This window comes from Periplaneta americana, chromosome 3 (genome assembly GCF_040183065.1).
Source record: "Periplaneta americana isolate PAMFEO1 chromosome 3, P.americana_PAMFEO1_priV1, whole genome shotgun sequence".
Classification (NCBI taxonomy): domain Eukaryota; kingdom Metazoa; phylum Arthropoda; class Insecta; order Blattodea; family Blattidae; genus Periplaneta; species Periplaneta americana.
In genome coordinates this window covers 7985769-7998986 of record NC_091119.1, presented here as the reverse complement: position 1 = coordinate 7998986, position 13218 = coordinate 7985769, and positions in this window count along the sequence as shown.

Genomic DNA, 13218 nt, shown 5'->3' with positions numbered 1-13218 from the left:
CATTCCCTTATTCTTTATTAACACGTTGATTTTGTCAGGGATGCTGGAAACCAAAGTTTGACACTTTCTTTGAATATCAGCATCATTTAGCCAGATGTCAGACAGTGCTTAAATGAGTCCATGTTTTGTTGTAAGCCTCTTTTTGTTCACTTTATTCAGTATAGATCACAGATTTTCAATTTCGTTCATGTCCGGTCTTCTTGCAGGCCATGGGAGAACAGACTGTTGAATATATTCTGCAGTATTCATAATTAAAACACCAGTAGTACCAACACAGCCAGACAAAATAGACCTAATCATTGGAAAAATATACCACAAGATGTAAATAATCATATTTACAACAATAGAGACTGTGAATTATACTGATAGTTGATATGACGAATTATATTATGTTTTAGTCTAATAATTTGTCCATGTCTGTACTTAGACGATTTCATATACTGCAACTACCCACTTACTTTTCAAGAAAGACAATTTATCGCTGATCGATTTTTATACCGTACTTCAAAACATATTTTTCCACACTACAATAGTATAAAACAAACCACAATTAAGAAGTCTTACATTTGTTATATCGCAGTGACTCAAACATCTTAAATATCTGCAAACAATACTCTTCAACATGCTTTTTTCCTTATTAGGACCTGGCTACTACTATTTGAGTTATTATTAAGTATACAAAATGTAAAAATATTCTGCTTCAATGAAAATTTATGTAAGTAACGCCTTCTTCCCTTATTGGCTGACAATTAGGAAGGTGAAAATGAATAGTATATTGTGTCACTCTTTAAGATTGGCGTATGCGCAAACCAATGGAGTTTACTATAGTTTTCCCCTATAGTTTTCTTTTCGTCTCTCTGTACTTACAACACGATATTTTTGTTACTGTAATCAACGATTATCCAGTACGATGCAGTGTTTTGCATTCCAAGTTACCTACACATATATGAGGTTAGGAACGAGTTTAGGGGTTGCTCAGCCTCTGAAACCCCGCTGGTTACGGCCCTGAGGTCCCTGGAGACAAGGAAAGTTGTTCACAAGCAGGCTCTGGCTTGAAGATATAATACGATGAAAGAGTAATGGAACAGAGAAAAATTCTCTCCGGCGCCAGGATTTGAACCCAGGTTTTCAGCTCTACGTGCTAATGCTTTATCCACTAAGCCACACCGGATACTCACCCCGGCATCGGACAGAATCGTCTCAGTTTAAGTTCCAACTCTTGGGTTCCCTCTAGTGGCCACCCTCTGCACTACGTCATAGATGTCTATGAACGTAGTACTGAAGTCCACACATGTGCTGAGGTGCACTCATTATGAGTGACTAGTTGGCCGGGATCTGACGGAATAAGCGCCGTCTTAAATCACGAAATCATATGATATTTCCATGCAGATATTCTGCGTCATCATGTACTTCGGTACATTAAAATAATATATATGATATGCGTAAATCACTTCGTGATTTAAGACGGCGCTTATTCCGTCGGATCCCGGCCAACTAGTCACTCATATCGATTGCACCTCAGCACATGTGTGGACTTCGGTCCTACGTTCATAGACGTCTATGACGTAGTGCAGAGGGCGGCCACTAGAGGGAACCCAAGAGTTGGAACTTAATCTGAGACGATTCTGTCTGATGCCGGGGTGGGTATCTGGTGTGGCTTAGTGGATAAAGCATCAGCACGTAGAGCTGAAAACCCGGGTTCAAATCCCGGCGCCGGAGAGAATTTTTCTCCGTTCCATTACTCTTTCATCGTATGATGACGCAGAATATCTGCATGGAAATATCATATGTACTTCGGTACATTAAAATGATATATATTGAAGATATAAGATAAAAACTATAAACAGTCAATATATCTCATACGACCAGAGAATACAACACTGATGAGTGGACCACCATTTATGAATTCCATGTGATTGTCTTCCTGTGGAGGAATTATAAACCCAAAGAGAGGGGGAACCCATAAATAGACCTACATAAAAGAAGAAGATCCCTGAAACTATGCAGCTCGCATGGTAACTAGTAGGCCCACAATTGCATTGTTTTACACTTTAATCTCAATCACGACATTAATCAGCAACAAGTCGCAAAAACCAACAAAATAATCTGATCAAAGATGTCAACATAATAATCCAGTAGCTTTACATGTAATGCAAAAGAGCGTGGGCTTTGATTTAGTACACTGTTATACAGTAAGTATAGTGAAGTCGGGATTGTATGCGTATAACAGCTTCATTAGATAATACTACACGTGACACACAGACTGATCTCATTAAAACAGCTTTTCTTGAGGACAGTTCTGCATAATTGAAGTCACATACACTCGAAAATGCTACTAATCTTCTTACTAGTATTATTAATCAAGTCATTACTCTTAAAAAATTATATGTAAATATTTATGGTACCGTACACTAAAATATTATCAAACTAGTGTCACAGCTCGTGATTTATGACTGTCGACTCCAGATAATTCATGGTAATTAATGCACGAACTTCCGCGAAATATCGAAAATCGCGAATTATCCGCAAACTATTTTATTACTAGGACTAGGATTTTGATGACCCATAAATCATGAAAAAATGTCCTAAAACCAATGCATTTATGACCTAAAAAACTTAAAAAAATGCCCTTAAAATATCCTAAAAATTGATCTTACAGAATTGCCTTAGTAGGAAAAAGGTTTTGTAATAAATATTTAGACTAGTAATAAAATTAAATTTTACATCATTTTTTCTAAGTAGTATACTTTAACTAATTATTTTATTTGATGTAGTTTCCATGTATGATCGTTGACCTCTGCGTTGGCATGTGGACGTGAGGTCAGCAGTCGGCTGCTCGGTCTTGGCCCTTCATGGGCTGTAGCACCATGGATTTATTTTACTTTTAGTTTCCGTGTAGTCTACCACAAGGTCACTCTTATCTGGAATTAGCAGGTATAGAGGAGTCTATATTGAAGGGGTGGTTGGAGTGTACTACGTTAAAATGGCAATATTTGTGAAGAAAAACGATTAAAATATTATACAAAATAATGAGTATTAATGGACAAAATAGGCTATGTAAAGAAAATATAAAAGAAAATAGACATTATTTTACATTACTAATGGGGATTTATGGCCAAAATTAAATGAAAATGCCTAAAAAATGACCGAATAAAACAAAAGATGCTCTTATGAGTTGAAACAGGCAAAAAATGCGAAATAATGCCCTAACAAATATGCCTTCAAACACTCAGTTTATCACATAACATATAAATACTAAAGCAGCTATGTTTCTGGCTTACAAGAAAAAAGATGCAATTTCATCAAAATCCTAGCCCCAACTATTACTATTATTTGAAGTCCAGTAAAAGCTACTCTAACAGGTTTGATTACTAAAATACACTACAGAATCACGTGGAAAATGTGAAACAGTGCAAAACATTTTGAAACATTACAATATTATACTGGGTGGTGACTTGGAACATGTACTATAGGGATTTCAATGCTAAAATTTATATTTTGTTATGCGTGGTACAGTCTCAGAACTTAATGACTGTACCACATATTAGCTCCCCTAGTTATTATAGAAGAAAATGTCGTTAAGTTTTTTGTAGAGAAACAAATTCTGCATCCATTTATTTTATTAAATTAATATTTTGATTATGAGTGTGTTTGGAATTAATTAAAATTAAAAAGTAATGATAACCACTTTTAATGAAAACTTAATTACAGTAGGTCATGGACAACTGATATTAATTTGTGTTTAAAACAAAATAATTTCGAATCCAACCAGTTATGATAAAATTTAAGGGGGAAACAAATGAATCTGACATCAATGTGAATTCATCTTTTACAGATTAACAATGAAAATACCAATGTTTACATTATATCATGGTAAATTAGTAAATCACAATAAATGTTCAAATAGACCTCCATTTTTTCTTTCATGGTATACATTTTCTCAGATTAACAAATGAACCATAAATAACAATATCTCTGCATTCAATTGTTTTTACTAATCCATGGTCAACTATGATTAGCATGTATTAAAATTAGTGCAGTTTCTGTGGTGGGAGTATTTTGTATTATTTTTTAGATTTTTTATCCCCAGTCAAAAATTGTTTTTAATGGTATGATTGGATGCAGAATTTTTTTTTTCTAAAAATACTTTAACAACATTTCCGTCTATAGTAATTAGGGAGCTAATGTAACTAAATATATAAATTTTAGCATTGAAATCTCTATGATGTGTGTTCCAGGTTACCACACTTTAGAGTAGCTACTGAAGTTGAATAGAATCTGAAAACAATAAACACAAGTTTTGCAAAATATCATAAGACACTTTAGTTTAACAAAATAATCTGTCATCTTTTATGTTTCTTAGAGGATTCCTAATTTTTTTCTGATTTTAGATCGCAAATTTCTTAAGAAAGCAATATCTGCAAATGAAAAGTCATCACAATTTTCCATATATGACAAAAGTGTGTCTGAATTGATACTATCTTGGGTGTGTGCAACTTTCGTAAATTCCTGGCTTCAGCCTGGAACTCTACATGATCTGCGCCATCATTTCCACTACCAGCTGTCAGAGCTCGTATGCTTTCTTTTCTGTATCCTTGATTTTTCTCATCAATTTCTAATCATTTGAGAGGAAGGAAAGAGTGTAAATTGAGTAAAAACGGAAATGACAAAGGTTTACTTCACCCTCCCCCAAAAAAGGATCGCAAATTACCTGCAAAGCAAATTAACAGCACGCGAATTATCGGGAGTCGGCTGTATTTACAACTAGCAGTCCCCCCTGTACTACTTAACTTTGCTTTCAGTAGATTGATATCAAAAACATATCAGTCAGAAGATGTTAGTATAGAAAGGGGGCCTTAACCTTATGCCTCCAGTTAAGATGAAAAGTTAAACTACTAGGCCTACATTATCTATAAAAAAAATCAGTCCGCCTGGGTGAAGCAGTCGGTACAGTGCTGGCCTTCTGTGCCCGAGGTTGCAGGTTCGATCCTGGTCCAGGTCAATGGCATTTAAATGTGCTTAAATGCAACAGGCTCATGCCAGTACATTTACTGGCATGTAAAATAACTCCTGTGGGACAAAATTCCGGCACATTGGCGATGCTGATATAACCTCGGCAGTTGCGAGTGTCGTTAAATAAAACATATTTTTTTAATATAAAAAATCAACTTGGTCTTAGTAATAACAGCATTCAATCCCCATAGGAGAATGAGGTATTTCCAGCTTGTATAATGCTGATTTGAAATAATGTAAACAAATGCTGTAAAATAATTTCTTTCTGATTTGTTTACTGCAGTTACGTGATTAACATATAAGAACAAGTTACAAACAACCAAAATTAAATTAATCCACTAGATGGCGTTAAATTACCAATATTTCATTCCCATATTTGTTTAATACTTCAACGACCATCTATAAACGAACAGTTACTCTTCAGGGATTAATACAGTAATATTTTTTTTATCCCTTTTACATAAATATTTTAAGAAGAGAACACATAACAGAAAAGATTATACAATATTCCTAATAAGTTTAATATATAAGGTTTTAAAATTCACATATGTATATTTGTGGTTTAAAGGCAGTGGTTTGACAAATTATTGCTTCCATAAGTTTATTAAGCAGAGAAATCAGTATTATTTGACCCTATAATTCAAGACATCTCAGTAAAACTATGAATAGTTCTGTATTATTTGAGTTATAAACAGCAACCAATACATTGAGAAAATTTACCTTTAATTTTGATACACATCATTATCTCTGGATATTCAATAAAAGGTGATATGTATATTAGTACAGTGTTAATACAATATCCAACAGTCTTTGACAGTTGTAAAATATCACGTGGAAGTTTGAAAAAAAAATTTACTAACATTTACAATGAAATTCAGTGATTGGCATAATCGAAAATAATTACTGATTTAGTTAAAATGTGAAGTATCGTACTGGTAATGCAATTTAGACAAGTGAAGAGAAAAGTCCGAATGTTTTAAGATGTTATATTACCGGTAATTTATTTAATTTTGGAAGTTTTAAACAAATTCAAGTATATTTTTTTTAATTTACATTAGTATCATTCTATTAAAAATATCTATAATATGAATATATGTGGGTGGCAATGAATGAAGCAGATATAGCCAAATAGAATTATTATTATGACTGATTTAATATTACGCATATTGCCACTGTAAATTGACTGTTCAATTATTTTTTTGTTGTGAACACATTAACATATTAATGCTCATTTAATTCGTAATAATCATATTATTAAATATACACCGGTATTTATGAAAAAAAAAAAAAAAGACTACGTAAAAAAATTTGTTGACAATGAAAAAAAAAAGACTACGTCAAAAAATTTGTTGACAATGTTCAGACTATCAATCCATTATTTTTTTAGCCAAATTGCTTAGAGAATTTCTAGAATTCCTGTTCCTTTACTTGAATTCTACGATTTTATCGATGTAAATATGATGTACATTAATCAGTAACACTGGACACCAGTATTTCTTACTTGAAAGCTACTTAAATTTCATGCGTCTTCCTTCATTTTGTTTTCGAAAAATTATGGGCTGTCAGCTGACAATCTAGATATATGCAAAGAGAAATTTCTAGATTTCTCAAACACAGCCAATACATTGTAGTTCTGATCTGCAATCAAATGCGACACACAAATCCGACATCACCTTTCACATTCTAGCACAATAACTTATATAAAATTGAAGAGGAGAAGAGATCATAGTCATAAATAATTTTAAGTCCTTGGAGTTCAGTAGAGGGAGTTAGAGTGGCAAAATGTCAAGTACTGAGACTAATATATTGTGTAAATGTTAACATATTTTTCAGTAATTGTAAATTATGATGTTAAAATAGAAACCCCAATAAAAATTAGATAAAAATGCATAGCCCACAAGACATGTAACACTGTTGCACCAAATGTGTCCTGTTAGAATAAGACCACATTACATTCAGGAAATATTATTTTGAAATCTCTTTGAGGATGCTGTTGATGCAATGAAAGATCGCTGGGATGAATGGATGTTGCTCGTATTGAGAGTGGTTTTTTTTTTTTTTTTTTTTTTTGCAATAAGTTAATTTTCAAGAATGGTTAAAGCCCAAATAAGATTCTGTTAAGTGGTCCTGGCGAAAAGAGAGAAAACGTCAAAATGACAGCAAACTGATTTTAAATTATTTGTGCTCCAAATGAGTAAAAATACGATAAATAAGTAACAGCATGGAAAATCCATCCTGTTCATTTTATGCAAGCAAATCCATTTTATGTAAACAGTATAACATAGTATACAACAACAAGCATTAGTACAGAGGTACAAGGCTTACAATTCAGATGATGTATAAGAGCTGTGAACTTTGTTAACTATCTCGGTAGCAACAAACGCTCCATTACCACAAAACGCTCCATGACGTTCAATTAATGTCGTGTCTTTGGAGGAAACAGGGAAGTCAAAACATTTATAAAGACAAGATAATCCTGAGAGATATGCTATTTATAAAATCACAACAATTCTATGAAGTCCTGAATAAAATTTACATAATTTAAAGTGCTGTGTAAGAGACATTCTTAAATTTAAAATTTGTTATGGAGATAAAATGTTTATATTATAAATCTAACTTTAAAATCATTCTTGTAATAGTCTAGAAAATGAAAACAGCAGATGCATATGTAGTAGTCTAGTACTTCTATTCAGACAACATGAAAAGTATTTTGGAATTCTATGTGATCAAATATATGTTACACATATGAATTTTTGATTAAAGCTATTTCCTACAAATTGAAGAGAAGTCTAAACACTACAATACGAGAATTTATATGCAATATTTTCGGTATACAATTATTAAATATTTTATTTATTTATTTATTTTATTGCTAGTAAGTTTGAAATGAATACAAATTAATAAATACAACGAAAGATAAACTAGCCCACTCCTGAATGAGTAAGACTCGTGCTCAGGAGGGGATTCCAATACAGGCAAAAATAAAATTAAAATTGAGAATGAATACAGATTAAATAGTGTTTAATATGTTTAAACCCAAACTATAAATCAAATACAATTTTTTTTTATTAATTTGGAGAGGATTCGTGGTTGAAACATTATTGGAATAAAATTTGTTTAATAATCTGGGACCTTGACTCATGCTATGATAAAAAGCTGCATTGTTTTACATTTTGGTTCAGACAAACGCAGAGAATTCATATTTTTAGTTCTATATTTATGTATATGCCTTTCAGAGTTATTAAAATTTCTATGAAAATATTTTAATAAAATAAAATAATACATTTGTTTAATATTGAAAACTTTGAAATGTTTAAACAACAATTCAGTTGGGTAATCTTACTGCTTTTTTAAACAAATTTTTAATACTTTTTTCTGTAGTAAAATTAACGGATAAAGGTTGGATTTATAAGTTCCAAAATAATAAGACAAGAATAACAAAGTTTAAAAAATGCAAGTGTAAGTCCTTTAAATTTCAGGAATTTTAAATTCTTTAAAAATAACAAAAATCTCTTAACGATGGAAAACACATAGTTTTACAAAATTTAAGTACGTAATCGATTTCTTCAGTATGTACCATAGAAATTGGTGACTTAGTAATTTATACCAGTAGTTTCTGCTGTGCATTACTGCACAATTGGAAAGGTAGGAGGACGTAATTGTGTAATAACACTGAATTACTGGTACCTAAAAATGAAATTTAATTACTTTCTGCGAAAATATAGGTTACAAGGTACATTCAAAATTTGACCACAAGAAATAAGAATACTTAAATAATGTAAATAAAATCTGACATCGTTTAATTTAGCTTTTTTAGCATTATTTTTACCTAGTCATGTGAAATACGAAAAATGACTACCTATTAAAGAAACACATTCATTTATATATGAAAGATATTCCAGTTAAAAACAATAACGGTATGTAGTAAAATGTTATTATATTGGTTACTGTACTAATATAATCATTAGTTTTTCATTGTTTGTTTTACAGAAGAGTACTACTACAACAATACTTCGAACAGGTCAGATACTAAAGATTTAAATGTAATTGCTACAGACAGTCCGAAATAAGCATTTTATATGTATGTTGAACATACGTATGTTATTGTTCTTACAAGTTATGGATCTTTGTAGCTAGTTTCAAGTGTATATAGTTTGGCGTGTTGCACATAATACAAGAATCAAACGGCCTAACTTATATTGTACATTGCAATTTATAAATCAGTTTATATAACTATATTTTTAATGTAAATAAGTGATTATTATGAAAAACAAATACAATTTCAGTCTCCTTTTTATCTTTGAGTTTTTTTTATTTAAATTGAACAGATTTTCATTAACAGAGTGTAACTCCCTTAAAATAAAAACTATATAAATCTCGAGAGAATACATTCCTGAAGGAAATGATTACTGTTGCTAGGATATAAAGAAAAACGATCTTGATAAAAAAAAAAAGTAAAACCCGAATTTCTCCATACATTTTAACCAACTCACAACATATCTCAACAATAAGCAAGAGTAACAAATGACATAAAAAATTTTGAAAGGAAAGTCTTCAGTCATAAGATTTTAATAGATATGATTGCACTCAAGTTAATAAAACTATATTTAAAGCAAAATATTATAAAGAAACACACAGTTCCATCAAGATATAAAAGCATACCAGTACTGATAGTTCTTTTTCACTGGAAAGGATGTATTCATTCACAAAATTTATGTCCCATGATTGACTCAACTGATCTGTAACCTAAAACTTCTTTGCTGATACATCTGTTTACCCTTCCACTTTACCGTTAAGATGACATTTCTCCTAAACACAGAATGTTTACAAACACAATAAAATTCAAAGAAAAATTATACTGGTAATGTTGTGGCTATAGCATTACATGCTTATCTTGGCTCAATAAATGTTTGTTTGTTTCCCGTTTTAATTACTATTTTAACTTAATTATCTTCCAAGTGTTGTGTGTAGTCTTAATAGATTTTAAATTTTGTTTCAGTAAAAAGTAAACTTATATATTCCGAATTCATTTGGATGTTTTAAATAATAGTTAAAAAATACAATTTTAACTGTTACTTTTTATTATGTCTTGGATTTAGAGCGTGTCTCTTAATATAATAACATACATACCACTCCCTTTACTGCCTTCCAGGTAGTATTAGCAATGAGCATAACAGTATTTATCTTTTTTCTACTCTTTGTGCCTATTTGCAATCAAGTAATACAATCCATGCCTACAAAACATGAACTCAAATGCCTTAAAATGGTAGGTAGCTGTTTTGTTTTTACTGCCTATAGTTTACTCCCATCCTGGTAAACAGTGTTCGCTGACAGGAGGGTTTAGAGGGTACCCTAGGTGGGTCAACTAAACCATATACTGAAGCAACATTGTAGTATTCATGTGCCAGAAATTAAGCAATTTTCTTCTTTCCCCTATTTTGCTTTTATCTTATTGTACATACTTATATGTTTATTTTATATTTAATTATAGTTGAATAGTGTCTTAACTTAGATGAACTGCCAAGATACCGTAATCTAGATGGAAATGACTATATGCATTAATGCACTTACTGTAGATGTTTCTTTTTTAAGATTTAAGAGATAATTTTGTAAGTTTTATTGTTGTTATATTCGAATGACAATAGTAATATCTGAAAGGTTAAAAAGTGAAAACGTCATCTCAAGAATACTCTACGTCTAGTTTCCTTTTAGTATTTAAAAATTCGTGTCCCTATGTTATTACTCTCTTAGTGCTGTATGTAAGTATTAGATCGGGCCCTTGTACAAAAGAAAGCATGTGTCAAGATATGTAATTTTTTAAACCTATGTCTTCCAACTTGTGCCCCATCTTTTCAGTGAATTTCCGGTATGAATCATGTCTTGTTCCAGTAAGGAGAGACCAGTGAATAGGGATTATAAAGAATGGACACTGAACGAATTTTCCTGTGTTTCGTTTCTCTGTGCGCCAGCGGCTAGTTCCACTTTCAAGCGCTAGAGGTAGTGTAATCGAGCATACGCTAACATAATAATTGAGAATAGAGTTAAGGCACAGGATCCAAACATCGCCTACCTTATTGCATAATCCAGTAACGCTTTGCTTCAAATAAATTCAAGTTAACAGCTTTTCCTTATTTCTCAGTGACAAACTAGTTGTAATAATAATATTTTATATTTCAGATATAATACATTATATTATAAAATAATATAATGCATTATAAAATTAAGTATCGAATTCGTTTAATATTTGTATATAATATAATACAGGTATATGGTTTTACTTCTCGTAAGAGTTTTGTTTTTCCATTTTCAGCGCTATCAAATCATTACATATTTTAATTGTTGTTGGGGTCAACGTCTCAACTCTCATTATAAAGGAACTCTAGAGTCTAGACATTGCAGTTAATGAAGGATTTATTATTTGATGGTTCCAATTTATTTTATTTGAGTACATAATGCACCTAGATGTATTAATTGTATGTGTTATATTTCCGCTGTGTCGACTGCTAGCTGGTGTGATGTCAGCACCAACTCTAGGGAGAAAGCAGAATCTGACGCTTTAGCTGGCTTGAAGATCATTGAAATCAGTCCGGCTACATCAAAGGTACCGACGCGAAGTGTCCATTCTTTATAATCCCTGTTCGCTGGAGAGACTGTAAGGATTGAGCACTAATTCAGGAAACAAGGACAAAAAATAATAATGAAAATGTTAAATACAGACATCATGCAATTCGTAATTGTCAAGGGTTCAATTGGCGCCTCGCAAAGTGGGTCCATATGACCTCATAGGTTAGTTCGGGTGTACAAACATTTCTGTGCTGGTCTAAGTAAAGTTTGTTTGAAAATTAAATGTTCAATTCCTTTACCTAATTGTCTTTTAATTTTATTTAGAGTTGTTTGTATGTATTTGCTAGTAGGCACTGTGACCAACATATTCTGAATGTCCTGTTGGAGGTGAAATGTCATAAAGAAATCTGAAATATGTATATACTCTGCAGTCCTACCACTCACAGACTGATTTGTCAACTTTGTACTTCTTTAAAGTTTGTCCCTTTAATTTGTATATTTCAGTGACAATGTATCATTTATACTACCAGTGGTTATTTTGAGTCACTTGGCTGTTGAATCCTCTAAATTGGTTATAAGCTACATATACAGTAGACTAAATATGACGATACTGGACAGTTCAGATTAAAATGAAAAACTGGAAGACCAAATAATTAGCAGATAATAAAAAGAATTAGAAGATAAGTGATGTCTTAATGTGGTCGTCAGAAACACTGAATAACAAAATTAAATAAGCCGCAGATACAATGTTTTTGTTTTCGCTGAATAAATATGTTCTCTAGCAGAATGGTATCATTTCTTTTGTTTCAATGGCGCCAACTACGTAAGAATGATATAATTTCAAAGTATAGATCCAATCACTGGACATGGAATTTTAGAAAATCACGATGTATAGAAAAACTTAGACAAATTCAGTGTATGATGAATTTTAAATACTTATATAGTCACAATCATGCCATGGTATGAAAGAAAAATTTCACAACCTCGAGCGGGATTCGAACCTGCGACTTTCTGTACTCCGGTCAGGCGCTCTACCAACTGAGCTATCGAGTTCGTTTCACGCCAAAGGCTCGAAATTCTCTTCTCATACTGGCGACTCTGTTATAGAGTACTGTCCATAGCGTCTGATCTAGTCAGCACTGCTTATGGCTGGAAAGAAACATTGTAAATGTAAATGTCACATCAACGGACGTATATACGTCATCCAACAACGTAAGATGAAGTTTAAATTCATTGTGTTTTCTATCCAGGATCTTCAATTGCGACAAATAATTCAATACATAATTTTAATGACGAGTCAAATCATTAATTTAATTGAATCAGTCGGAGCTAAAAGGAATTAAGTCACTTTTGACAACTTTTCAGGAGAAGCAAAAAAATATTCCACTAATAACACAAATATTATATTTTTATGTTATAGAAGACAAAAGAATATTTAAAATCCATTTTGAATCTTGCATACACTACTTTTAACACTTGAATATAAGTAATTGATTGACTAGTGGACTTACTCGTGTTAATTATGTAAGTCTGTGTGGCTTACAGCTGTTTCGGTGCTTCATCACACCATCCTCAGAGCCTACTAGATCTCGACGTCATCTCGTACTTCTCTGCCTGTTGTGTGGGTGCGTTTGATTGTTG